Below are 26,621 nucleotides of genomic sequence, written 5' to 3' on the forward strand. Positions count from 1 at the left end.
GTGCCCCCTTCCCCTCAGCCCTACATGATTTTTATTTTTTTTACTCATTATTATTATTATTATTATTATTACTAGTATTTTTAATCTCTCTTCCCTCCCTCCCCTCTACAGAGCTGCTGGTCCGCACCTCCTGCCCCTGCATCGCCGGGTGCTGCACGGAGACTTCTCCCAACAGGTATCTCTGCTCTTGGGGGCTGGGGTGGGGCTTTCCCTGCCTGCCTTCTCCCCCCCAAACCGGCCGCCCTCGTCCCTGCTAACTTCTTGCCCTGGTTTGGTCCCCTGCCCCGTGTGGCATCTCCAGCAGTGGGCGTTTTATTTATTCCTCTTTTTGGGGGTGGAGGGGGGGTCTTCATATTGTCCCTGTGTGCCGGGTTGCAGTGAATGTCTGAACTTTTCTTCTGGGGAGGGGGATGCGTGTGAGGGTGTCGCTTAAAGATGAGCTCTTTTCTCCCCCCCCTTTGCATTTTTAGCATTGCAGCGCTAGATAAAGAAGTCTTTTGTGTGACAAGGGAGAAAGCGTCTGCGAGCAGAAACTGGCGGGGTTTATATATTTATTTCTTGCAGTGGGAGAAGGGGTGCACTTGGGTAAGGACCGGACCTTGCTTCCCTTGCCTGTCCTGAAGGGACACGGCAAAATAGTATGATGTGAGCCTTTTGTCTTGGCCAACTTGCTTTTGCCTAGCAAATTGGGCTGGCTGGGGAACGGGTTGTTATTCTGTAATGTATTCTAGAAATACCTTTATGAAGAGGCTGCAGTGCTTCAGTTTGATTATCGCTTCTAAGTGTGTATAGACTCGTGCAGTCTCTTTCTCAACACTTGGAGAATTATGTTGCCTGGAGGGAAGGCTTTCTTTCTAAAATAAAAACAGTTTTAAAAAATGAGCACCCAGATTCAGGGTTGAGGAATAATAGTGCAAGATCTCTGAATCTGGGTGCTCATTTCATGTTTAGGAATAATGCAAGATCCTGAAATGAGCACCCAGATTCAGAGACCTCATATTATTATTCCTCAACTCTGAATCTGCGTGCTCATTTCAGGATCTTGCATTATTATCCCTAAACATGAAATGAGCATCCAGATTCAGAGATGAGGAATAATAATGCAAGATGTTTTTTTGCAAAGGATTCTGTTGTTCATATAGCTGCAGTTGGTGGGGGGGGTTTGGGTGTTTTTTTTTTTGATGGGGAGAAGGTGGGTGTTTTATATGCAGGGCAGGCATGTGTTTTGCTAGCATCTTTCTGGTATATCAGCATGTCAGCAAGATGCAGGATGTTATTCTGCATGTTGATGTATAGGTGTGGAGAAAATCTTGCTACTTTGCTGGGCTTGTATTGGAGAAGTGCCTTTCCAAGTGCTGGCGTGTTACTGTTCATGCTGCAGTATGCAGCATGCTGTAGTTAAAGTACATTTGCTGTGTTCAAGGACTTCCACAAATGTCTTCACTGCTGTAGGAAAAGAAAATGACAGCAGTACATTGTGTACTTCGCTGTGTGAGGCTGGCCCATATGTATTAACAGCAGAGTACAGAATCACTTAAAACGAAGTCTCCATTACATGCTGGCTCATTAATTTGAATATTCACTTGTGTGTTTCCTCCTTTCAAAAGTCATTTGTGAGATTGTGGGTAGCTTGATGCACTTCATGCTTGCCAAGTGTTTGTCTCAAGTCCTGAGTAATTGATGATCTGGCATGCTGTTTTACCTTTTCAAACTAAAATATTAAAGAGTAGTAGAAGATGAAATCAGTAAACAAAACTGAATTATTGCTATCCTCAATGGCACATTGGCTTCTTGAAGTTAATATTCCTGTACTGGAAGAATGGTGTTTATTATAATGCGGGTCTAAGATCCTGTATCTGATGTGATCTTGGAAGTGAATCCAGGCAGACTTAATACTAAAATGTTTGGGGTCTGACCCTGTGGGTTACTGGGCACCCTCCCTGCTGAATGGACTTGAATAAGCATTAAAAGCACGCATCCCCATAGAGAACCAAGCTTTAAAATGAAAGTAAAAACCCAACTCAACCCTCTGATAGTGTGCCCCTCAATAAGCTTTGGGGTTCAATTGACAGAGGCTAATTTTTTTGCTTCTTGGTTGAACTTGCATTGCTAGGCCTCGGACAGTCAGTACATGTTATTCAGTGTAAACAGCAGAGGTGCTGATAACTTGGCCTCAAGTAAGCAGCAGATACAAAAGTCTTAGGAATCTTGCCCTTATGCTTCGAAGAATAAATGTCGTTTCAAGGCCTGCTGATGACCTCACAGGATTGTAAAAACAAATGCTGAGGATTGATCTTATAGTCAAGATTTCACATTGGGCTGTGCGAGAGTGGGCTGATGGTATCTGAATGCCAATAGGAAGAATGAATTAAGGGAAGTTGAAATCTTCCTTGGAAAGTTATTTTTAGAAGTTGCATTTTGTTTCATAGAATGTGACTCTTTTTCTGCAGTACTAATGTTAACAGGAGGGTGCAGAATAGTATGAGAAGGGACCCTTTTCGATGAAAAATACAGCTTACATTTCAAAAATTTACATTTAAAAAATCTGGCTTAAATTTTCACCCTAAGCATTTAAATTGGGTACTTGCAAACAACCGAGCACTTCCTAGGAAGCTTCATTGGCATAATATTATATGTTTGTTTTGCAAATGCTCTAAGGAAACACTACACCTAAAACCAAAGAAAGGGCTTTCTTTGGAATACCAAGAGGCCCTGCAGCAATTTCTATTGCATATATGATTTTGGGAAACCGTGTTTACTTATTTCTTAATTTTTTAAAAATGAACATTCAGGGGATGCAGCTGCTTGATGGTAGCTCTAATACTGGACCTGGAATTGTCATGCAGTGGGATATATAGTTCCTGTAGTGTAAGACCAAGCTATAGATGAGTGAAGGTTGAAAATTTCTGTTAGTGGTGAAGTTAGCTTTAATAATTTTGTTCTTGAGTCTTAAAGTTAAAGTTGTTCAAGTCTGATCGTTCACAGAACTCATCTGTGATGTGTTGACTATTACTAGGAGACATGCAAGTTAAAAACAGATTCTTGTGTTGACAACATATGTGTAAAAACGTACGTCTGGAAGTTGATGGGGGAGCAGTTCACACTTCACTGTTTTTACGGCAGTTACAGTGCCCTCTTGCAAAATGAAAGTGGCTTCATGCCACAAAATAAGAAGAAATCTAATCCTCTTGGATTTTTCTAGCCCTGGAACTCTTCTTGGCCTCTGACAGAGTTCATTTTGTATGAATTGGTGCCATTTCAGGTTGGGAACTTGCTCTGGATTCTCTGTCGAGCCTGAAGAGGCAAGAGCATGGTTGTATTGCTTTAAGGGGTAATTCTGTATCGCCTGCAGTCACGAATGTTTGAATAGCTTGAGACATGAGAACTCTCCTTCCCTTGTAATCTTTGCTTGTTCCTAGATCTGGGCTCAAACGAAAGTCTCTGAAAAGTTCAGACAAGTTCTCAGGACCAGGTTTTAATTAGGATCAAAAATCCAAGTGTCACGAGAGCACGCTGCCCCCAATACCTACCTGCAAAAGAAAGTACCGGAAATATCAGGAGATTTGGTATCTGCAGTCCTGAAGAGATATGGGTTAGCTTCAGAGAAGCCTCCAGACTTACGTGTGCTCATCCAAAAAAGATGGCAAACCATAGCTGCGTGGAACGGAAATATTTATTTTAGACCGTCTTATTATAAAGTAAAATTTCCCTGCCGAGGTTTCTGATGGGTTTGTGTGCTGCTGTGTATGACTGCAGATATGTACTTTTATTTGAAAGCTGGCTTTCTTGACACAATAGTCCTTAAATTGGTGCATGGCTCATGAGATGGGCAGGCGTATTGTAAAGCATTGTATTGGAGCTATTGGATTGTGGATGAATATAGCAAAACAACCTTGCAAAATGATGATGCGCCTCTGCAGCTGGTTCTCTCCTTGCAGTGCTTGTGTTTAAAAATGCCAAGGCCTGACAAACTGAGGTTAGAATGGGGTTTCAACTGTAACTTTGAATTTGCCCAGTTTTTATGAGCTTAAGCTGGGGTGACCTGTTTAGCAATAGCTTTCTGTGGGTAAAAGGGCTGAGTTATGTAGTGAGACACAAAGGAGTAATTCCTTCTGGGAGCTGTAGTGATGATAAAAGGTACAGGGGCAAAATTAACTTAAAAGGCCAGTTAGTTCAGCTTTCCATGTTCTTATACTTCTCCCAGAGTTGGGTCAAATTAAACTAAAATGTTACTCTGTGCATGTGTGTGCGCGTTGCCTTCACCCAAGGACTCATCTTTCTTCATGGTTTCATATGATCATTTAAGCTATCTCTAACATCTGATGGCCAGAGAGAGTACTGTGCATTGCTGTAACTGCTGCAGTCTGATGCCAGCTGAACAACTCTTGTGAATCACCCCCTTATATTCATTCAGAGCCCTTCTTCCACTGTTTCAGGGGGTTCTGTAACATTTTAGCAATACAGTTAACCTGTCTCTTTCAAATGAGGTTTGATGGAAATGCCTATTTTTTTTCCTCCTGATCAAGCACATGCAGAGATTCTGAAATAGTTTAACCATGCTAAAGAGGGCGAGGCTTTTTGGTTTTTCTCTGTACCTGACTTTATTTGCAAAGTGACAGGAATTTTGACAGCCTTTGTGTCTTTTTTAGCAAATAGTGTCATGCCAGGTTTGCCTGTGGATGAGATCATTTGCAAAATATGTTTCCCAGCTTGCTTCAGGCATAATTCATTGTGTCAACTGCAATTGCTCATTTGCTAGGAACTGTGATTCATTAGCAAGTTTTTTTTTTTAAGTTCATCCGTGGTTTTTTTTTAAGTTTAAAAATGCATTTTTAAGCAAACATTTGAAGGCAGAGCACAGGCTTTGGAAATATGAAATCTGGCTTGTTGAATCTATGCATGCTGGTGTTCAGGGGAAAACTTGTTAAAAGACATGATCTTTTTAAGGAGGGATAAGTAATCCCACAGAGGCTTCAGCTGTGCTGTGGTTTTGTCACATGATTACTCCTAAATGGGGATGGAGATGATAAAAATAAGTAAATAAAATCTTTCTGCTGGGCAAGATTGTGCCATGTAGATCAGTGGAAGGTGAGGCTCAGCGAGCTTGGTATGGGGGGAGATGTCAACAGCCTGTGCAGCGCCATGCCCTTCCCCTGCCATTCCACCCTGGCTAGAGGGCTTGTTACAGAATACGGTCTATAACAAAATTGGGAGAGAAGATGCAGCCTGAAACTGCTGTCTTCTGTGTAACCCAGCTGCATGGGGAGTCAAGGTATTGGCTGTGGGGCTCCAGAGAAGCTGTACTGCTTTCAGGGTCTTGGGACCGGTTACTGTTTTGGAGGCACAGCACCTCTTTGCTGATGGCCCTGGCTTCTGGTATGTCTCCCAAGTTCTGTCGGAGAATTGGGGGTGGGGAAGATTACCCCAGTGCTTCCTTGCATGGATTTTGCCACAGTAGTGTGGAATTTGAGCCTTGGTTAGACTGGAATCAACTTGGGGGGTGTATTTTCAGTACAGTTAACAAAACACATGTTCCTCAGAACAGTGGAGGAAGAAGTATTGCAACAGTAATAGTGCTGGGAGGGCACTTTGTGGTTCCCACGTTCAAAATACTGTGCAAAAAAAAAATTTTTTTTTCTTAAGCAGTCTGAAAATTTGACTTTTTGAAAATCTGCAAGCAGAGTACACTTGTGTGTTCCCTTTCTTGACCAGACATAAGTTCAGGGGCATGATTTTTTTTCCAGGTGGGTTGGGAGGAATGGGGGAAAGCTCCCTGGCACTGATCTAGAAGTTACTAGCAACCCTACAATAACACAAGTGTGTGTGGGCTTAATACATCGATACAGTTATCAGGAGAGAGGCTGATTTAAAATGTCCAAGAGAGAGTTGTTAAATCTTCATTTTAATATAAATAATGCGACAACTTTTTTTTTTCCTGTGTTATGATTGAGTCCTTCAAAGCTGTTTCCTTATGTATGTATTTCAGATAACACTCTCCCCCAGTCTTGAGAGATGTTTAAAACCATAGGCCAGGCATTGGAAGTGGGTAGAAGGGAGGAGAATGTGGTAACAGGGGGCTTCTGCTAACTTCTGGTTTGGTGGCACAGTTCCCAAATACTGCCAGTTTGCTTTGGAAGCGAGTGCCAGGAGTTAAGGGCAACAGTGTAGTGGGAGGGAGGTGACTCCATCAAAGTGACCATATATAGTCATTGGGATGAGATTAAACATTTCACCTCTCAGTGACATCCCAGCAATAATAAAGCCAATATTGGGACATATTAATCATGTGTAAAAGCAGCAAAAACTTCACCTTGTTTTGCAGCAACTAATTTGTAGCAATCGGGCCTCTTTGAGGGTTCTATTGATTTAGGGAGAGCAGCCAGATGTTTTTCATCCTTGAGAGTCTGGAGAGCCCATTTCAGCAGCCAGCAGAAGAATATCATGTGCAAAGAATTGCAAGTTGACGGAGCCAGTGTTTAGTCAAGCTAGGAGGTTTGAAGGCAGAGCACAAGTGGAAAGGAACTTGTCCCTATACCTGCATGAATATCACAGTGCTCATGTAGCAGCCTCCATTTATATGTATTGTGTGTGTGGGTACATGTTTCACTTGCCAATTCTCCCTGCCACAGGACAAACACTTATACTCTAATTATGCGCAGCGTTAGGAAAACAGGAGTTAGGCCTGAAAATAATATAATCCTTGCAAAGCTGGTGCTATGATAGAGCAGTGCCAAAGTTGAGGCGGAGACAGCATTGCCATAGTGAGTGCCTGGCCCTGTGAGGTGCTGATCGTCAATCAAATCACAGCACAGCAGATGTATATCCATACAGGTGCATGAATAAATCATTGGAACCACAGAAGAATCCATTTAAGAGTTGTGGGTGTATGTTGGTTTGAAGTTGAGTTTGAGTATTTGGATGGCAGGCCTCCAAGGGGAAAGGTCAATGCAAAGTCATATGCCAGGTTGCTCTTTTGGGCAGCAAGGATAGGCCTTTTGGTGACAGTCAGGGTTCAGTGCCTCGGTGGAATAAGATCTTCCTGAATTAGGGTAATTCTTCAGGAAATACTGGCTTGCTTGGAAACTTTTCTGAGTTTTGCACTGACTACATTAGGCTTCACAGGAATAACTAAGTTGCTGAATGTGCTCGTGCATTCTTTTTTTTTTTTTTTTTGGTTTTGTTGTAGTTGAGCTGACTTTCGATTGCAAACGTGAATCTTTACAGCTGATTAAACAATTGCAACTTGGCCTGCAGTTCGTCACGCTGGGTCTCGTCCCATTTGTCTTTGGAGTTTAGGATTGGATATCCAAATAAAAATGTTTCTTTCTCAAAAGCATTGATGCAGCTTTGGCTGCCCTGAGAAGCATTGGCATAGTAGGGGCAGTTGGTTATATCCCTGAATCCTCTCAACTTGCTTGTACAGTGGAGAAAAAGCCTATGGGTGTGTATGGGATGTTTCTTTAGATGCCTACTATGATTTTGCTTGCACATATGTCTACAGCTACATACATGAAGTGTGTGCATTGTACGTTATATTAAAACTCAGGTTTCAGTTGCTCCAAAATTAATAAATAAACATTCCTTGCAGCAATTATTCCTAATTCCTCCCCCCTCCCCCAGCCACATACACATTCCAGTAAGGTCAATCAGCAGTGACAGACCCTATATACTGAAGAGCATAGGTTAATGGGCAAGGTTAGTAGTAAAACTCTTGTCCTTAACTGCTTCTCTTACTGGAAATAAAACAGCCCTTGCAATTGTTAAACTTCACCTTTCTTTCTTCACCTTACATGTATGCTTTACAATGCTCCAAGTATCATCTCATATTGAAGGATTCTGTTGACATGCACCTGTGGAAAGCACCAGGTTAAAATTGCAACTTCAAATGCTGAATTCTTGACTCTCGAATGAATACAGTCTCTACTTTAATGCAACACTAGCATAGTTTTTTGGCACTTCATTCATTTCTCATTGTGGTATTAAGCTCCTTCTGAAACTTCTTGTATGTTGATATTTTGGTTGTCAGCATTTTTTTTGTTTCTGAAGTAGTATAAAACTATTAGTGTGAAAGAAGATTAAAAAGATATGTTACAATAAAAATGTTAATAAAATTGGCACCATACAACTTGTGGACCCATTTAGTATGAATCTGTGTTGGTCTTGTGGCCATTAGCTCTGATTCCTATTCTATACTGACCCCTGCTGAGAGAATTGTGCTATAATTAGATTTTTAAAATTTTTTTTAAAGCAAGGTTTTTGGAGAGAGAAGTTGTTAGAGGTTCTCCTTTGGCTTTTTTGTATTGGTCTCCATAGAAGCTAAGTAAAGAGAAACGGTTTGGTAGAGAGCTAGGTTATTCCAAATTTGGATGGGGGTTCATCTCAACTCTTCATCATCCTAGTGCTTTTTATCCAGTCCTTTTCAGGACAGGCTTGACTCAACTCTTGCCCTCATCTTCCCTAATCTGTTCAATGAGAAGCAAAATTTACTCCTTAGGTATTTTTTCTTTAGAAAAAAACAAAAATTGTCACATTTAGGAATAAAAGGGAAAGGAAAAACATTGAAAATATTTATACAATACTAATAATACAACCCACAGCTTGTGCCTATAGGTTACATTTCGTTGATTAATAGACTTGTATCCTGGAGGCACAGCTCATTCACTCTACTCTTGATCTCAGCGCAGTTGCAAACGCCAAGTGCTTCTGGTGGCCAGGGGCTTGCTGTCTTATAGCGTATAAGTGTATAGCGGGTTGAAAGGATTGCATTGTACGGTAGCTAGAACGGAGAACTGGGAGTCCGAATCCTGGGGCTCTGGTCCTTCCCGTGTTAATGATTCTCTGCGTGACCTTGGGCAAGACATTTAACACAGCTCTCTTCTTCAGGTTCCTCAAGTGTAATGTGAGATTAGTAACAGGGTGTTGTGAAAACTGTAAAGAGCTTAAGATCCATGGGGAAGGGTAGAGGAGGATGACAAAAGATTTCTATTTTTTCTTCTTCTTTTTTATATATAGTAATGTCCTCACTTGTTCCCCTATCTCACCAACACAGTGGGGAATTTCAGTGTTTCTAGAGATTTTATTACAGAGCCCTGGTAAGTGATTGTTAGGGTTTCTGCAGTGTACACAGTATTTGGAAGAGGGTCAGTTTTTTTCCTAATCTCAAGAGCAAGCTGAGGAGTAGGATTGACTAATTTTACAGGCTGTGTAATGAATCAAGGCACAGAACTTCCTGACTTATCAGACAGGTCCTAGGAATCTTGCCATGTCCTCTTCAGTATAGGAGGCTGTGTTTGTTCCTTTTAATATCATCAAGCCCCTAGATCATCCAGAACAGGCTCTGCCGTTCAGCCCCAAATTTAGGCTTACTGAATTCCTAGATGTCCTTCCATACAGTTCTGTTTTTCATAGTTTGAAGTCTTAAATCTTCTACACCTCTGATAGGCTGCTGGAGAGGTTAGTAGGGACAGATTCAATGCTAAACAACAGAGCTGTCGTTCTCAGCACTTGGACAGAGTATTGAATTGATAATGGGATGGGTGTGCTGCTTAATGAGGCAATAATGCAGTTCATGAGTGGATAAACTATGAAGTCAAAGGATGATGAGGGAGCTGGATAACTGCCGAGTTAAATGGAACAGGAGCCCTGTTAGCATTTGTGCTGGAAGCAAGAGGAAAAACATCCCAAGCAGAAATCTGAAAATTGTGGAGCAGGACTGCTGGCTTCCAGCTTCCACCTGCTTCAGGTATAGCAGCATGATTTCCCCTTTGGCTTGACTGTATAATCTTCCAGATCAGGACTGTTGTCATCTTGGCCAATGCCAGATGACATCTGCAAGCCTTTGGAGGAGAACTTCAGTGCCCGTGCAGGGCAAAGATTATCTCTTGTTTGTAAAGCACTGAGTATGCTTATGGTGTTAGCACTTAATCACTAAAGGCATCTCATGTGCAAGGCATGGGGTGCTGGGGAGTTCACTGCCTGGTCACTTTGTTAGAGTGCAAAACTACCTCTTCAGCTAGGACACAAACAGAACTCTTCCTCCCCACTCCCCAAGTGGGTGGAGAATTAATTCCTGATGATGTTATTCTCAGTTGTTGAATAGAAGATGTAGAGAATTACCTACCAATCAGTTTATCTCAAATTCCTTCATACCCAGAATTTTTGTGCAAGATTGAGAAGCTGCTTATTCTATATCCATCTTTGAAACCTTAATAGAACATGGCCTGGTCTACTTCATAGTATTTTAGTAACAAAAGCCATGCATGTTAGCACATCCTTGCATATGTGCACACTAGTTTCAAGTCTTGCTGGTAAGACACTGAGTTAAGGAACATTAAATCACCTCCCTGGATGGTGTAAGCACCCACATGGAAGCTGTTGCCTGTGTGGGTACAGACCAAGCTCCAGTAATAATCTCACCTTGCTTCTGTTTTCATGCCAGAGATTGCCCTAGTCACAGCTGTGAGCTCTGCTACATAAGGGTCACCATGACTGAAACCCATCTATCTGCTTTTTTTAAAACATACAATATCTTTTGGAAATTCTTCTCTTCCTACTCTCCACCTTTGAGTGTGCATGCACCTGGCACGCTGCAAAATTGTACCTACGACTCCAGCTGAACCGTATGCTGTTGCTTGGTCTAGGGAAGAAATTCTCTAAGAGCAATGAACAGTGCTAGTTGAGCAGTGGCATTTCCACAGGAATAAAGATGCTTATTCAGACAGTGTGCAGGAGATGCCAAAGCTGGGGACAGCAAGTGTAAGTAGCAAAGCCTGGCCACCTAGAAATGCCTGCAGCAGTCCTATGAGGGAACAACCCCAAGTTTTCTTGCAGGCTCACACCTGCTACCACTATGCACAGGTGGGTACAGTAGTGGACAGGGACCCCACTTCCATCTGCAGGGAGACAGTGGACATCTCTCAACACCATGAGGAAGGAACCTCAGCAAAGCCAAGCTCACAGAGAAGGAGGAGTCCACAGGGCACTCCCTCGCAGGCTCTACCAGGAATGCTTCAAGATCCCAGGCAACCCTGACCAAGAAGAACTTGGAGACAGAGCCCAATGAGGAAAAGGAAGGGAACTCAGGTTTGTGTTGCATGTTTCTGTTTCTTTTGCAGGCTCCATATTCCTTATTCCCCATCCCAGTCTCTGAAGATGGCAGGCAGGGAAAAACAAATCCCCTTTTGAAAAACCTCATTCATGTTCACAAAGTGCCTTGGCAATTGTAGGCAAAGTCAGAGAGAGAGAGAGCCCACTAAAGCAACCCACAATGTTCCCAAATGCATGCTTTCAGCATGGGAGGCAGATGGAATGCCTAGTAGTGTAAATTGGTGCTTTGCAAATAGAAAAAAATATATATAAAAAAAGCACTCAAATGAAATATAGAGGAAATTTAAAATAAGCCTTGCTGGAAATGTATTAATGGGGCAATTGGACAATGATATGTGTATATATTTTTTGTGTGTGAAATAAATGATAGAGTTTTTAAATGCATAATGTAAGCATTCAAAACGGAGTGCTTGAGTTTTCTGGTCTCAGTCCAATTCCAAAACATCTATGTGTGTGCTGGACTTGGATGGAAAGGGTGAAGGGAATAAGAGAGGGTTTATTGCTAGCTCCTGGGTCTTGGCTTTGGATTAACTGGCAGATAGGTGGGTTTGCAAAGCATGAGGCTGGGTGAGGCACAAGCATCCCTCTTGTTCTCTGGCACAATTGAGTTAGGAATTCTTCAAGTCGCAGGACACCCTTGCACACTGTTCTGCACTAATGGCACCATCCCTGTCGAGAGGGTGACAGTTCACAGGTCCAGGCAGCTGTAAGTAGTTTTCTCTGGGTCTTTGGCACCCTCTTAAGCCCTGTATTAGCTAGCTTCTGCTGGGTGTGATTAGCTTAGCAATGTTAACTGTACTGCATTTATGCTTACTGCCCAAGAGATCCGGAAGCCCATCATACCCCTCAGGGCTGCAGGCTTGGAAAAGCCTCCCCCCTGTACTTACCGTGCTGGGAATATAGTGATGGACTGTCTTGTAACAAGGGACTCTGAGCCACTTTGTAGTTTACGGGAAAATTTTAGGGAGTTTTCTCAGTATTGACCTGTCTGCTGACCCTTTAAATCTAACGTCTGTCTGCCTGTCTGTCTTGCAGAGTGCCAGCAGACTTAGCTGGGGTATCCCGGAGAGACTCTTCCCATGCCTACTGGTACACTGACCTTGATCAAAAGAGAAGAAATTGACTTGAGCCCTTGAGAAAATCAGAGAACACATGTGCCCTTGTCCATGTCCAAGAAACCCAGGAGTGGAGGGAACACATGGCTGAAGGACTGAAAGTTGCCCTGTGAGATGCAACAAAATGCTATGCAGCTCCTGAGTCAGGAAACATGTTGCAAAGCTTTGCTTTGTAGAGAAAAACAGCCTAAGAGTTGCCCTCCAACAGCTCAGGGGATGGGTCTTATTAGCAAAACCTGTGTTTGTATCCACTTAACCACAGTGGAAAGTAAGGAAAATTGTTGTGATGATGCATACGTTGACCTGTGATACGTGCAGGAATAGACAATACTTTGCACTTTAGTAGGTTTGAGCAACAAATGTGTATCTAAGATGCTTATTACTGCTCAATAAAGTTATATTTTGTGAAAGTTGTGATTTTATTTACTTTGTCATGCAGAACAAATTGGCATCCCTAACAGGGTTATAACACAGTAATAATAGATTTACAATTCCAACACAGTGTCCAATTGTGCTCTTAACACCATTCTCCATGGCAGAGTGCTGCAGTGTGCTCTTGTAGTTGTCCTTATGTCTGGCTGTTAAAATCAGTAGGTGGTTTTTCCTTTTTCTCCCACCACCCTGCTGGAATCTTCCCTTCTTTGTTTCATAGCTATTAAGTAAAATGCAATGTACAGGAATAACCCTACGAGCATTTGGCTTCCTGTGATCCAAACTAGTCATGAGAGCTCTCCAGTTTGGGGTGGTGGTTATTGTTTGTTTTTTCTTGTCTCCCAAATACATATGTGACTGCCATCCTGCACTTGGTCAGACAAAAGTTAAATTGTTCCTTGTTTCTGCCCAGGTTCCCTGTGTTTGGCCCTATATTTGGCCCCATGCTGGACCCAAATGGTAGGTGGAGTTCTTGAGAGTTGCAGTTTGGCATTACATCCCCCCCTACTATGAATGAGCCCATCTGGGGAAAATGCCACTGCTTGCAGTTTTAAAAAGTCCTAGGTTCCTTAAGAAGCAAGTGGTGTTTGTCTTCTCTGATAACCCAGTGTTAATGTCAGTGAGTTATTAGAGATCTGTCAACACTTGCATGGCCATGGTGAAGTACCCCTTTCTGCTTTTGTGGTTAGAAACAATGCACGCATCATGGGGAAGGTAAATTCAGAAGATTTGCTCCATCACACCCTCTGAGGACCATTGCATCCAATCCCTAATTTCTTGCACGTTACCCAATGTCATGATCCTCTTAAACACTGTGGCCTTACAGCCTGGAAGGACAGGAGTCCCACACTGACTTTTCAACACCCAAGTGCCAGCCCCCTGACAGACAGCAAACTGGTTGCCAGCTGCCGCAGCACAATTGCCACCTATTTCTCCAGTATCTCTGGCCTCTGGTTCTGGAGAATGGAGATGAGCTTAGCATGTAGCAGTGGGGATGTGGCCTGCTGCTCCCAGAAGTACTGCAGCCCCTGCTCATCTTCCCATCTGATCAAGACCCACCAGTTGGTACTTATTTCATGGCCTGCAGGGATCGCTGCACCATCTTCTGTTGCTCAGTAAAAGTGCAGGTGACACCGGGCTGTCTTCATTCACTGTCTGCATCACCCTCTTTATCCCAGTTTTCTCATCCTCACTGCTGCACTACCAGTCAGTCTGGGAGCTGAAGCTTCACAAATATAGAAGAATCCAGTGCCCTGGTTCCACAATAGATGCAAGGGCTCTTGTTAAGCAGCCGTGTTTAGGGCTGTGGGATGGCAGAGAGACTGAAAGTCAATTCAAGGAAAAGTGGCATAGGGGATATAACAAAACAACTGTGGGAAGGAATAAGGGATGGAACATGGCATCCTGGGGCATAGATCCCAAGCTCCTGTGTTGGTGTCCCACACTGCACTGCAGAATGCTCCACAAGGCAATGCATGGGGTGGCGGTGCAGGAGATGCTGGGATCGCTACCCACAGTGCAGCCCATCTTTTGCCAGTGGCGTGTGTGTCATTGTGAGGACGTGCTGCACCAGCAAAGGCATCCAAGTGTGCATGTGCTCTAATGATATTGCAGTGTTGGCAGCAGTATGCTGGCAGAAATGGTAAAGCTTTCTAATGTAGACATCATCTAAGGCTTCCTGGCTTCCAGTCCTCCCTCCTTCCCTCACTGAAGGAGTTGTTCACTTCCTGCCCACTGACAGCTAAGGTTAGAGACAGAAGTAAGGGCCAGGAACAGCTATCCTGCTAGCTAGCCTGTCCTGCAGCACAAGTGCAAAGCATAATGAAAGCAGCAGAAGTTGCAGATCTCAAGCGCTGGTTTGAAATGCTCGGCGTGCCTGGACTATGTAGCTGTGATGCTGAATTTGTAGGCATGCCTTTGAATAGTGGCGGGGGGGGGAGTTTCTCAGGATCTCATATGGATTTATGCCCTGTTGCATCATATCTGACTTGGATCTGGGTGTTGGTAGATGGTCAAGAGTATATATTATTCTCACTGAACATGACGTGCAGTCTCTGAGGGAGCTTAATTTCAGGAGTCTTTACTGGAATTGCCACTTCATTTTGCAGAATACAGCCTACACAGTAAATTCCATTTCCTACTTCCTTCTGAGTCTGAGGCCATTATATCATCCACAGGGTTGAAATATGTGTCTGGATGCATGCTGTCTTGCCTTGCTAATTGAATTAGGTAACTTTATTTTTGATGGTCCCAGGTGAGGTTTTTACTCTAAGCCTCTTTCTGATTGTGTGCTTGACTCTCTAAAGCCGGGAAAGTCAGTTATTTTAAACTACTTAATGGTGATTAATAGGTCTTAATTTTTCATATTAAGCATATACCATGTGAATGCATCAGCTTCCATATTCCTTGGTTGGTATGGTTTGTCTGTATCCACATCTGAAGGGGATGCAACCCCGAATACTTAACTGAATAGCTTCCTTTTTATATTAAGTTTTATATTAAGTAACACGTTGAGATCTTTTGTGACCAGGCGTGATTACAACTAACCCTTCCAAAGAGATGAGTGAAGATTTCTGCTGTCCATGTGGATCCCTTCTTACCTTTGGTGGTTGCAGCACGAACTTAGGACAGTGCTATGAGAGCAGGTTCCTTCTGTCTCAGAAAAGTGGCACATTTGTACCCTTTTAAGTCTTGTACTCCATAAGTGATTTCCCAAACCTTTATATGGCTGAACCTTTACATGGTCCCAAACCTTTGTGTGTTTAATCTCATTGTCCAGCTTCGTGAAACTGGTTTATTATAGGCAGAAATCTAGGGGTCAGTGTTAACAGTCTTCTGTTTTTTCATCAGAGAAGCTAGAGAAAACAACCTGGCGGGAAGCAAGTAATATAACCCCGCTGCTCAATTTGAGTAGTAGCCTACTGCATGAGCAGCCTCATTTAGGTCAGTGGGAAGGTACTCGGCAGCTTGACCAGGGAAGGAAGAATCTGGGCCCCCGTTGGTGCAGTATGTCCAGTTGCATTAAAATGTAAGTTTTGGAGCTTTGTTTAATTTTTACAGAGCATCAGAAGCTCTTGTGAAATCTAATGTGTAGTAGCATCAGCACAGGAAAAAGCTCTGCCTTCTGTGAAACCAGACTGTTGCAGTATAATTTGTGTTGTAAGATTTTGAAAGCCAATGTTGCAATATGTAACAGTAGAATAGTGGGAAGATGGTCAGGTGGTTCTTGGGGCTTCAACAGACAGATTTCATGTCTGTGTGTTTTTGCAACACCTTTCTATAAAGGGAAACATAATTTAAAATATGATTACTTAGTGTTGTAACAGTCTTCTCAAACGTTTTTGCATTATGCAGAGATCCTTATCAGAGGTTGATATAAACTTGCAAAGAATATTATGCAAATCGTTCTCCTGTTCTTCTAAAAAGAAAATTTCCTTCATAATGCAAAGCGTGACAAAAAAAATCGTGCAGCAGCTTTTGGCAAAATTACATTCAGAAGATGTAACAGTTTTTCTGCTTACTAGCACAATCCATTTGTGCTTTTCTACTGGATTTTCTCAACTCAGGCTGATAAAGTATGAATTTTAAAATAAGAGCTGGGGGGGGGAGGGGGTAATGCAGCATGGGTCCAGTAAGGAACAGGAAATGTTTGCATTTTTAGGGCATGTTTCTTAATCCAGTCCAAAACGGTGTCCATCAAAAGTTGTTCCTGTGTAGCAGCTGTTCTTTGGCCTCTGAAACAGTTTGGTGTTTTCAGTCCTGTTCTTAATAGACAGATGCCTACGTTAGCACTAAAATAGCATATAATTGATCTATCCCTTTTCCATGTACTGTAAAAAGTAATAGTCTTGAAAAACGACCAAGATTTCCAATACTCTCACATTACAGCATTATTATGAGCCCATGCTATTTATTATTGTATGTTACTATTTTAACCTACTGCAGTGAATGAAGGGGGCACTGTTTAGAGGATCCAACATCGAGGCAGTAACACTGCCATGTACAACCTCTGTCAAGGGGCTTTTCCTGCACAGAAATTGCTCCAAAATCAGGATTGTGCTGCTTAATTTTATTTCTTAACTCAGCAGCAGCATCTCCTGGGTAAAATCCTGGTTCTTTGAAGTCAATGGGAATTTTGCCTTCAACAGTCATGTTTTTCCCCGCTTGTATTTTGCTATAAACCAGTAATTGTTGTGCAGAGTTGCACCCTTCTGTGATCTATGAGCCAAAATCCTGGTGAAGATTATCATTTCAGCCACTGGATTCAGAGCTTGTTTTTACAATAGATGGCTGGATGGATCAACTGATTGATTGATTGAATGCTAATAAACACTGTTCCCTGTTTAAATTACTATAATTTTTATGGGCGCAGGAGTTGGTATGAGCTAAAAAGGCACATTCACCGTAAGATCTGGTTTTTCAAGCACTTAACATTGTTTTGAAAAAATGTAGCCTTTGGACTGCAGTTTCTTGTTCTTTAGCACAAGAGTGATGGAGAAGGGGTAGTAAAATTCTGGTTGGGTAGTGAGTTATCCCAGTCAGGAAATTTTCACAGTTTTTATGTCTGCCTGGAGATCAATATTTTAAAATCGAAGTAAATGAAATAAATAACCTGGAATCAGAGCCGACGTTTAGCAAGCAATTTAGGCTGGAAGTTCAGGCACCAAGTGACTCTACCTCTGGCTGCAGGGTCCTTCCTGTTAGGGGGTGACTGCTATGCCCAGCTTTTTCCCTGCTGCTGTATGTGAAGAAATAAATCGATGGATTCATCTGTGTTTTGTGTGTTTAAAAGAAATGCTTATTGAGAGCACATCTGGATTGACTAAGGAATATTCTAAGCAGGGCAGATTTATCTGCACGCACTACAGTGCTCAGCGGGTATCAGCAGTCCTACCTTTTTCCAATGTGAAATACATATTTTGGTGGCACAGAAGAGAACTTTAATACCCTAAAAGTGGCTCCAGGGTGTGGTTGTGATGTGATAATTATACCAGTGAGCGATTACAACAGTTGGCTCTGCTTCATGCTTCCTACAGCCTGCCTTGGGCATCTTATGATATCCAACTCACCCCCTGTAATGCGTCACTGATTGAATATGTAGATATACAGTGGAACCTACTTAATGAATTACTGTGAAAGGAATAAATCTGGGTTTAGAAAAAAAAAGCTTGTGTGGAAGAATGAATTAAGGTAGTGAGATGTTTTAATCTAAACACAGTGGTAGAAAGGAATATTTTATCTTCTGGGTTTGCCTGTTGCCCAAATGTTTCCTTTTATAGTACAAACTTGAAAGGAACATTGTTAAGCATATTTTAAGAGTTGAACTTTAATTCCTTTGTGGTACCTTCATGGAAATGTTAACATATACATTCCATTTTCGTTTGGGAAGCTATTGCACCCTCCTCCTGCTCTCAGTGACTCTCTTTCTTTTTTTCCCCTGAATCTGTTTACTTCCATACCGTGGATAAGCACTCCTGCATGTAACCAGTAGTCATCCCGTCATGGGCTTTTATCTTTTCAGATCTTAACCTAAGTGGGGGTTAGGCCAGGTCAGCACATGGCTGGTAAACCTTCAAGGAACATCTGCATGGGGTATTGCAGGAAGCGGTGTTAATGATTTCTTAGGTCATGCTGCTGCCTTTGAGTTAGTATTGACCCAATGCAGCATTGCTGCGCACAGATACATCCTGCTATTTCAAGTATTACATAAAAACAGAGGATTTATCTGTTAAACATCCCAATGCATTTATCTGAAAAGGCAAAAGTGCCAACATGCTATCTTGCCTCCCCTGCACCTTGGACAGTTGGATTCTGTTTTCCTTTATTCCCCCTGATTTCAAGAATTGTCTGGTGCTTTGTGCGGGCTGTTACATTTTTGCAGTTTGCCAGTCAACACCTGCTTGTCCTGAACTTCAGAGAGGGTCACAGTTCAGAGCTGCATACACCGATCCCTGTCTGTCCTTCAGCAAAGAGTCCTTTAGCTGGTTAAATCTCGTTCCCCTAAGTCTGCTTCCACAACAGATCACAAGGCACTGCTCCTGGATACAGTGGCTCACTTCACACTGACAGTCTTTCAAGAAGTTATTCAGAAGTCTACATTATAACCAGTCCTGAGGTCTACATTTCACCTAACATACTCTTTTTTTCACTTTTAAAACAACCTGAAAATGAACCAAGGTGCCATTTTCCTGTGAGAAGAAGTGTCACTGTTCTGTTAGATATATATTTTGAGGCTTAACATTTTTTTTTTGCCTGAATAATATAGTGCAATTCTCTCTCACTAAAGAGAGAAGAACAAAATACTCACAAACCATGTCCAGAAGCTAAGGAAGGTACTTCAGTATCCTTGAAAATACAGGTGGAATTTCCTACTACTAAAATTGTAAAAATACTATTTTTTTTTGTAGGCAAAGGCAAACCTGTCTACCAAAAGCTGCAGCATAAAGGAATAAACTTTGACTTGGTTTTATGGTATTTCTAAAAAAGGCACTAGCAGTGTTAATCATTAAACTCTCTCCCTTTGCTTTGCCGCCTTCTGCTCCCTCTTTACCTAATTAACTCCCTATTAGGCTGCACATCTGTATAATAATTTTTATCTTTTGCTGCTATTCTGGAGGTTTTAAACCCCTATCATCTCTTCATACAAACCGCCCATTTTAAATGTGGTTCTATCATCCTCCCTTCAAAAACATCCTCGGTTCCATATGAGAGAGTTTTTTTTTCCCTTTTGGTACGGGAAGAAGGAAAAGTTGTTTTTTGGTTGGTTTTTTATTGTTTGGTTTTTGTGTGTGTGTGTTGTTGTTTTTTTTGTCCTAACAGAATCAGAATCTCAATTGGTTATGTAAATTCTGAGCTTGGAGAAATAATTATTCCAACCTAGTTTAATTTGTGAGTGTGTGTAATAAAAGGTGTCATGGAAATGAGTTATAATAATGTTTAGCACAGGTTATTCTGAAATGAATTACAGTATCACGCTTCTAGAAGAATGACATTAGTTCAGTGATTTGCAGCACTTTTTGTGCCTTTTTGGAGTCCTATTTTTTGGTCGGGTAAGTCAAGAAAATGTATTGTACAGTTGAAGTCAATGGATGTTGTCTTGTAGAAAGAGAAGAGCTAAACTAAAAAGGGACCCACCATAGGTTTCACTGAGACATTAATATTAAGGCGTCCACAACCCAGTATGCATAATTGTGCCAATGACACACGAGTCTTGGCACAGGTGTAGTAAAACCCTACACTACCCGTACTCCCTTTTTCCCCTCAAAGCTGCCTCCATGGGTGTGTCTCCACGAGTGGGAACATGCGACTGCCACTGCTTTTTGTCCCTGGGGAACGTGTGCCATGTGTGCCGCTCCTACATGTCCCCATGCACATGCGTTTTGGTGCACAGCATGTTGCCCTGGGTGCGGTAGGGGAGGCTGGGGCCAGCACCTGGGCTTACCTGGGGGCCTCTTGGGGCAGCAGCAAGGAGCCTGGCTGGCAGCTGGCATGTGGTCCCAGTCGGCCAGGCTCCAGGTTTGGGTGGCACATGCTACCACCACTGCACCACCCCACTTTCTTTAGGCGCAGGTTTTTGTGATGCTGGAATCTCTGGTTGTCAAAAAAAAAGAACCCCACACTGCAGAAATTAGCAGCATGAGGAACCCTTGCATGTGCAGTGTGTGTAGTGTACGGCGCTGCAGATATGGTATGCGGTGCCACGGACCTATGTTCCCGCTCATCTGGATGTGTCCCATTTTAGTATCCTCCCAACTCTCCAGCTGGTCTTCTAATGGGAGTGCGTAGATCAGTGGTGGCCAAGCCGTAGCTTGTGAGCTGCATGCAGCTCACCAGCATGGTACTTGCGGCTCTCTGGAAATTGGCTGAGGCCCACCCACCCGGGGGGACAGCACAGCCCGGCACCTCCTGCTGCTCCAGGTTTCCCCAGGGGGAGTGCACCCCAAGCCTGCCCCCCTCCTCCGGGACTGCCGGCTCAGGCACCGGTCTGCTGGGGCTGCAGCTGTGCTGCTTACTCTGGGGCTTGCTCCCCATGGGGAAAGCCAGAATGGCATGGGGGGACCGTCACTTTCACTCTGGGTTGCTCAGCACCCTCCCCCTGCCCCCTTTCAGCTCTTGAACTTCAGTGGAGGATCCGATGTGGCTCCCAGGTTGAGTAATTCTGGTCACCCCGGCATACATTATACCAGGGGTTTTCAACCTTTTTTGGTTGGTGTATTCCCGGCGGTGGGTCAAGAAGTGGGGAGTCCCGTGGTGGCCGATCGGTGAGCAGCAGTAAAACTGGAAGCATCAGTGGTGCGCGGCAACAAAATCACCGGTGGTGCATGGCACTGGTGAAAACAAAAGCACCAGTGGCTCATGGCACGCAGCGGTGCAAAGTGCTGGCAGCCCCACTTCTCGGCACCACTGCCGCATACCCCCTGGGGCCTTCCCGAGCACCCCTGGGGGCACACAAACCTGCGGTGCACAACCCCTGCATTATACCCTTGCTGAGCACCTACAGGACTATACACACCCTTGTGTTGCTTGATAGCATGGAAGAGGAACCAGAATTAAATAAATCTTTACTTAGAAAGCTAAGAACAAGGCCCAAGGTAAAAGTTCAACTCAAAGAAGGTATTAAAACCTAAAAGAATCTCCTAAATATTTTAAAGTGTTAGGGAGAAATAATCCAACTGGCTAGCTGAGTGAAGATATTGTTAATTTAGTATAAAATGTCTTCATTTCTTTTAAAAACAGGATTTGCTGAAACCCTTGGTTTTATTTGAATATTTATTCTTGAACTTGAAGCATTAAAAATAATTGAGTAAAACAAAATCCACAAGGCTTAAAATTACCTCTAGCTTAATGTTTTATTTAAAAGGTTTGCTAACTGACATTCTTTTTAATGAATTAGGTCACGCAGCTCTAAAAGAGTGTTGTTTGGAGGCTTTTTTTTTTTTAACATTTAATTTTGAGGCTGCTTTTCTTCTCTTTCAAAATTCCAGCACTGCTCCCATGAACCATTGTACAACATTGCTGTCTCCGTTTGCTTTGTGACTCCTTGTCTCCCGAGCTCGGAGAATCTCATTCTAATTATTCTAAATCACACCAGTCCAAATGAATATATCCATGTTTGGGGGATTGAAACTGTGTTGTCATGGCAATCTCTGTAAGGTCATGAGAAACTCATTGATATTGTTCACTGCCTCTCCCAGGGGACTTCCTATACCTTTGCAAAACTATGGATTTTGGTGGTTTGTATAACAACTTTCAAGCATAGTTTTGTCACAGTTCTGCTCGGATGATTCTTTGATAAATAGCATGCTTATATTTTGAAATAACTGACTGTGTGGTAACCAGGTCTAGGGTTTGGGAATATTTTAATGGCAGTGCCCCCAAAACAGGCCAGGGTCCAGTTGCATCTACTCCAGTCTACACACATTATTGTATTTACTACTCGATAGCAGAAAGCCCTGTAGGTCCTGGTGAAGTCATAACTGGCTGAATATCATGTGTCATGTGCTGCCTTGTGATCTCTCTTAAAAAGACCTGGTGAGATCATGGTACAGGTAATTGTTTTGAACTTTGTCTTTAGGGGATTTTTGCATCTCACAGGTCAGAGCTGTAGATTGCATAATTTAAAACAAGTGCATTGCTTTGTGTGGGTTTTGGCTAGGAACAGTTTGCTTAGTTTCTTAGTTTGCTACGGTCTTAAAAAAGACATAATACAAGTATTCTTTCTTAATGACACCAATCTGTGCCGTTTACAGTTTATTTACTACCTTTTGCTCAATGTAGAACGGGCTTGAAAGTGACTGCCAATACAAGTAAATGTCTACATGTTTTGTCCAAAAAAATAAATTCAGGGGATGGTGAGCATTTGAAGCATTCAGGGGTGCTGTCCTGAATGTGCTGTGATTTATCATAGCACTGTTGTTTTTTTAAGGACTGATAATTAACTGCTAGGCAATGCAAGGAAACCAAGTGTTTGAAGCCCTCTGACTTGGCTGGGTTGGAGTTTTACAACACATAGCTCACTTGATGGTTTCTGTAATTTCCAGAGGCAATAAGGCAAGTCAAGTTTGTGGAGTTTCATGTTGTTTTCCTTGTATTTACACCTTTAAAATAGGTCTTCAAAGTTAGTTGAATGTGTATGAGAGATGGCGCCATTGCAGACCAATACAAGCAGGGATTTAAGCAATATTAAATTTATGAGACTGGACTGGAACTGCAGTAAACATGCATATATACATCTAAGTTTTACCTTATCTGTCAGTGCAGTAGTGGAGCTGTTTTAAACTATTTTCTGCCTGCAAATGACGAAAGAACAGCAATAAGTGGCAGTACAATTAACACCCTCGCTCACAACCCATGGTTAGGGATGTGCTCCCTCTTCAGAAGAGGATTGTGGTAAGGCCATAAGATATTTATATGAGTTTTATACTGAACCATGTAACCATAATACAGTGAAAAGAGAAAGAAGATAGCTAAAGACAAAAAGCACAGGTGTGGGTGCTGCATGAAGACAAAAAAGAAGTTCGTGAAAGGTACGTATCAGTCTCCATGTTGTATGGACTTTATTAGTACAGTTTAATTAGAAAAAGATATTAAAGTCAAATAATTAAAAAAAACAAACAAACCTGAGTGCCAGAGGTATCTAAAAATGAGTTCTTTTTCATATGTTCCAGTAATTACTGATCTTCTGCAAACATTTTGCACAGTATTTCAGAATATATTAGCAGCAATAATGACATTAAAATGTACTTGTAGCAGGGTATATTGATTTAAAGCAAAGTGATTAAAATCAGCAATCAAGAAATCTTGCTTTAAAGAATTGATTTTGATCAGTTTTCTTTTAATTTTGTACTTTGTATTTATTTTCCAAAAGAAAAATTATTCTTATTGGGTAGTAACCTATTTAAAACCTGTTGATTTGCAATAAAATATAGTCTTTCCCCTTAATTTGGTATTTTTGCTAATTGGGAGGATACACCATATCAATACGTATTTAAGCAGATTTATTGCTTAATGTATATTAATTCAGGCTTTTGATTTCCCATGTTTTATTATATTTAAAAAAGGCAAGTAATACACTTAATAGTTCCTCATTTCAGTTTTTTGTTTGCAATTTGGTAAAGCTGCGTTTGGATGAAAATTAGAATTTAATTAAAAATACCATAAACGGCATGTCAGCATTGCCTGTTAACTAGAATGACTTAAATTGTACTGGATACATAAGAAAAATGGTGAGTTTATCATAATGTGTTTTGGATTTAAAATTAGCAGGTGTCTTAAGCAAAGATATCACTTGGGATACATTAATTGAACTGATTGGTTCTGGTCACCATCTCCTTCAAGATTTTAGAGCTGGTAGATCTTGTCCTCTCCCACTTCATTTCTGTTAATAGATTGGCACTTGCCTTTTGGCCCTCCGTCTAATGCTCAAGGCCACAGCTCACGGGGCTCCCTCTGGCCCAGTAGGGAGGGCCACATGGGCTGGATGACACTGTGTGGGGGCCTGGATCTGCTCTGCGGGCCAGGAGTTGAACACCCCTGTATTAATAGGAAGAGGAAAATGAAGTTTCTTGCTTCTCCTGCTTCCAGTCAGCTTCTCTGTTTTTGTATGAACTGGACTCTTTGAATGAGTTGAAGTGATGAGAATATTTTCTCTATATTGCAGAAGAGGCTACTGCTGCTGATTTAAATCTTTGACAGATTTTGATTCCAGATGCCTCCCAGGTGACTTGTATCAATTCAGCTACTTTCAATTCACTTGCTGTAAACTTTAGATGTTAAACCTGTACTCCTGAATATTTTTTTAATTTCAATTTAAACCATATTAGTAAATTGGGGCATGTTTTCAGGCTTCAGTATCAGTTGTTATAATTTAAATTTACTTATGGATGGGTTTACACCGAAGAAGGAAGATGTATCCAATTTAAATTAAAAAAAACCCCAACAACTGTGTGGTTTCTTTCCAAAAATCATCCATTGTTATTGAAGCTGATTAGAAGTTAAAAGCACAGCAGGCAATGATCGTTTAAATGTACCAAGCAGTGAGCAGCAACAGGTTCCTACACTTTGGGAGCTGTTCACCCATCCCTAGCAGAAAAAGGAGGGTGCGGTGCAAGGACACAGTTCCCGGTAGTACCGCTTTCTGGCTGTGACTGCATCTTGTGAACTGACAAGCGTACCTAGATCCACAGTTAGGTCAGCAGTTCTTTGTCAAGCTTGGACGAATAGAGGGGAGGCTAGGCTGAAAACTAAGCTTATTTCCCAGCTGAACTTTTTGACCTACAAGGCTCTGTAGTTTCCTGCTGACCTTTGATACTGATACTAGACGCACACTGTGTTTAAAGGGAGTGCTTGCATGTCTGAAACACAACTCCCCCAGCGCTATCTAATGGCCTGGAGCTGACTTCACCCAGGGAGGCTTCTTCACCCTGGAGCAAGATTTAGTTCTTCTCTTCTAATGGCCACCTCCTCCCCCTCACTGTTTGTGTGGGAAGCTTTTTTCTTTCCCCAAATTGTAAATTGAAGTCCTCCTCCAGACCTTGGGGATAAGCTGCTTCTGACACTGTTTCCCAGGGTGGAAAAAAAATGGCTTTTCTTGCAAGCAGTTGATTCAGAGCTGCAGAATATACTGAAAGAACGGTGCCAGCCAACCTGCGCCCTGCTGAGGACCTCCAACTGACCATGCGGTACGTGGGAACCTGCTGGGATGTATTTCAGGAGCTCTGGAAAGAGTAAGATCAGTTCCTCAAGTCTATTTTTGGAAGGGCTTGAGTCCTCTGTAACTTGGCACCTGTATGCCTGTTAACACTTCTTATTCCTCAACAAAGTGCAGCCTAACCTCTTGAGGAGTGTCCCTAGCTGGGGATGAACTGTGCCGTCACCTTCACTCCCTTCTCCACTTATTCCTGTTCAGATATTGAAGCACCTTGAAATGCAGAGCATGAGTTGTGTTATACAGGGAGAGCAGTATGTCTGTCTAGGTAAAAGAGCAAAATAATGGAGACCTTTATACTGGAAAAACAGTTAATTGCATCTTCTGTAGTGTCTACATTGCTTTGAAAACCCCAAATTATTCCTTGCATTATCTTTTATTGGTCTTCTGGTTGGCTAATATGTTCCTTTCTGCTTTAGTGAAAATAATATGTGAGTAAGCAGAATGCCCAAATTTCTGAACTATGTCTTGTGGTGATTTCTTAATTTCCTGAGTGAATGCAAGGTTCTTGGGGTTTTCAGTTCTGTGCCAGAAAGACTATTTGCTCATACAAAGTTCTTCATTGTAATAGGAAAAAAAAATCAATTTGATTACTTTCATGTCAGCATGCATGTCTAATGGCTTAGAAGTTATTGCAGCCATAAAATATACAGTATCATTTCTCTCTCACTCTGAAATTGACAGGATTAATATAGTCAGCATGAAATCTTAGTCATAAAGTCGGCCATAAGTGATGGTAAAATTAGCTGCTGAAATCGTCTGCTTATGGAATACATCTTCTGTTTTTCCTTCTGGGAAAAAATATCAAGGGAATGGCATGAGAATTAGAATGGTAGTTTTCTGCATTTCAAACTCCAACACAAATATGTCTCGTTTCATCTTCCTTTAGAAAAGAGAGAAAGATAGCAAGTGCTTTTAAGCTCTGTGATGTATAGAATAGCCTGGAGTACAGTGGATATCTACAATAGATAGTCTGCATAGATTTATCCACTGAAAAGAACAGTGGTGGTGGGGATGGTGTTGGTCTAATTCCATTTTCATTGGGACACTAGAGCCGATAGTGTCAAGCACAGAAATGCTGTGAAGATTTTGCTTTCCCCCCACCCCATATAAATCATTCTAATGCTTCTCTGTAAGAACGTAAAGAAGGTCATCGGGGTAAATGGCAACGCAGAAAAAGCATCTCTGTTTTCAAAGAGTCACCTGCATTTGAGCATTTGGTATTGTGAGGTGGGGGGAGGTCTATTGTGTGGACCTCTGGA

The 26,621-nt window shown here is 42.1% G+C and overlaps 1 protein-coding gene across 4 annotated transcripts in view; it reads left to right on the forward strand.

Moving 5' to 3' along the window:
- The first annotated feature begins 106 nt into the window (after positions 1-106).
- Positions 107-26,621, forward strand: part of NACC2 (NACC family member 2) — a 73,229-nt gene continuing 46,714 nt past the window's right edge. For 2 of the 4 annotated variants that reach the window (XM_019540942.1, XM_019540948.1), the window contains exon 1: positions 107-175. The gene's annotated coding sequence lies outside the window, so the exon portion shown is untranslated. Of the gene's footprint in view, positions 176-25,034; positions 25,379-26,621 lie in introns of those variants that run through there. The other 2 variants (XM_019540944.1, XM_019540946.1) reach the window with 2 other exon arrangements.

Source organism: Crocodylus porosus, unplaced genomic scaffold (assembly GCF_001723895.1).
Source record: "Crocodylus porosus isolate Cpor-Errol unplaced genomic scaffold, CroPor_comp1, whole genome shotgun sequence".
NCBI lineage: Eukaryota > Metazoa > Chordata > Crocodylia > Crocodylidae > Crocodylus > Crocodylus porosus.